Source organism: Mastomys coucha, unplaced genomic scaffold, assembly GCF_008632895.1.
Source record: "Mastomys coucha isolate ucsf_1 unplaced genomic scaffold, UCSF_Mcou_1 pScaffold5, whole genome shotgun sequence".
Classification (NCBI taxonomy): Eukaryota; Metazoa; Chordata; class Mammalia; order Rodentia; family Muridae; genus Mastomys; species Mastomys coucha.
The window spans coordinates 7,559,888-7,561,533 of record NW_022196911.1 but is presented as its reverse complement, the minus strand read 5'-3'; the positions used below and the strand labels follow the sequence as shown (position 1 = coordinate 7,561,533).

The window sequence follows — 1,646 nt, the reverse complement described above, 5'->3', positions numbered from 1 at the left end:
CGATAAGACTGCCACGGGAATTCGTGCAAAGGGACAACCTCGAACCGAATGGCAGAGCAGATGAGGGCTCCTCCTACACAGTGGTAGCCTTGCTCTCTTGCATTGCCTGGTGGGATGTGGCAGAGGGCTGGCGCTATGGCAGGCAAGGCTTGGGGCCTAGCAGTGCTGGAAGGGGCTAAGTTGGTGCTGGCTCCGAAGGGAAAGAGCAGCCTACGGGTACCAGGTGAGTCCTCCGTATAGCATCAAGAGGGGCCCAGCATGCTGTCCTGGTGGGTTTCTTCACAGTGAACAGTTCATGGCTCTGACAGGAGTGAGGCCTCCCTCAACAAGAGGGTCTTCTCTGTTGCAAGTTCTGGGAGATGACAGCCAGGCTGTAGAAGCTCTGGAAAGAATCAAGGCTGTCAGAGCTTGAGAGTCCCATGACCCAGTCTTCCCACATTCCTATGGGCTTCTCCACCTATCAATTTGCACAGGTTCTATCTATGTCCAGAAGGCAGAACAGCAAGATATTTGGGAAAAACCATTCTGAGATGCAAAATGGCCTTTTGATTGTGAATGGCTTTTTCTTTTTTAATATGCATATATATCATATCTACATATATAACTCTCATATAAACATATATATGAGAGTAAGCAACTTTCTTCTTCCTTCCTTCCTTCCTTCCCTCCCTCCCTCCCTCCCTCCCTCCCTCCCTCTCTCCCTTCCTTCCTTCCTTCCTTTCTTTCTTTCTTTCTTTCTTTCTTTCTTTCTTTCTTTCTTTCTTTCTTTCTTTCCTTAAGCAGTCTTTAATGAAAGTCATGCATGCGATGTCTCTTATTCCTGCATTTTCTCAATCATCTCTTCCTTGTATTTGCCCTTCTCCTTTTCCTACTTGTCAGGACTTGGTTTTCCTCTCCAGGATCTTTTTGCAATCTTGCCCAGCTTTAGCCTGGTGATACCCACCTTGCTGGGGTGGATGCCCACATGGACAGTTGTGCCACTGGCCGCCTCTCGCTGAACTCGTTCAATGTCGATGACGTATTTCTTCCTGTACACTTGGACCACCTTGCCAATCTGCTGGCCTTTGTAGTATCCTAGAACAACCTGAACTTCATCATCCTTTTGAACGGGCATAGACCGAGCATTATATTCTGTCTCAGCTCTTTGGAAAGAGGGGAAGACATGGTCTTGCGCTGAATGTGAGAAGGTGCATTGAAATACCATTTGGGGTTCTTGCTTCAGTCAGAAGTCACGGAGGGATTGAACTTCATTTTGGTGGCTGCGTTCCAGCGATGTCCACAAAAGGAAAGAGCAACTGAGCAACTTTTTTCTTTTTTAAGGTAATATATATATATATATATATATATATATATATATATACATATATATGTATATGCACATGCATATACACATATATACATACATATACATGTGTGTGTGTATATATATATATATATATATATATATATACTCATTCACATATATATGATGTCTATGAGTGTTTTGTCTACATGCATGTATGTGCACCACATGCATGCCACACGTGTATGCATGGTGAGGTGTCAGGTCCCCTGAAACCACAGTTACAGGTAGTTGTAAGCTACCATGTGCGTACTTGGAACCAGAACCGCAGGTCCTCTGCATGAGCAGCAAGTACTCTTAACCT

At 44.6% G+C, this 1,646-nt stretch overlaps 1 pseudogene; it reads right to left on the bottom strand.

The window, feature by feature from the left end:
* Window positions 1-814: 814 nt before the first annotated feature.
* On the bottom strand, window positions 815-1,251 carry LOC116078015 (annotated as a pseudogene).
* Between the last annotated feature and the right edge of the window lie 395 nt (window positions 1,252-1,646).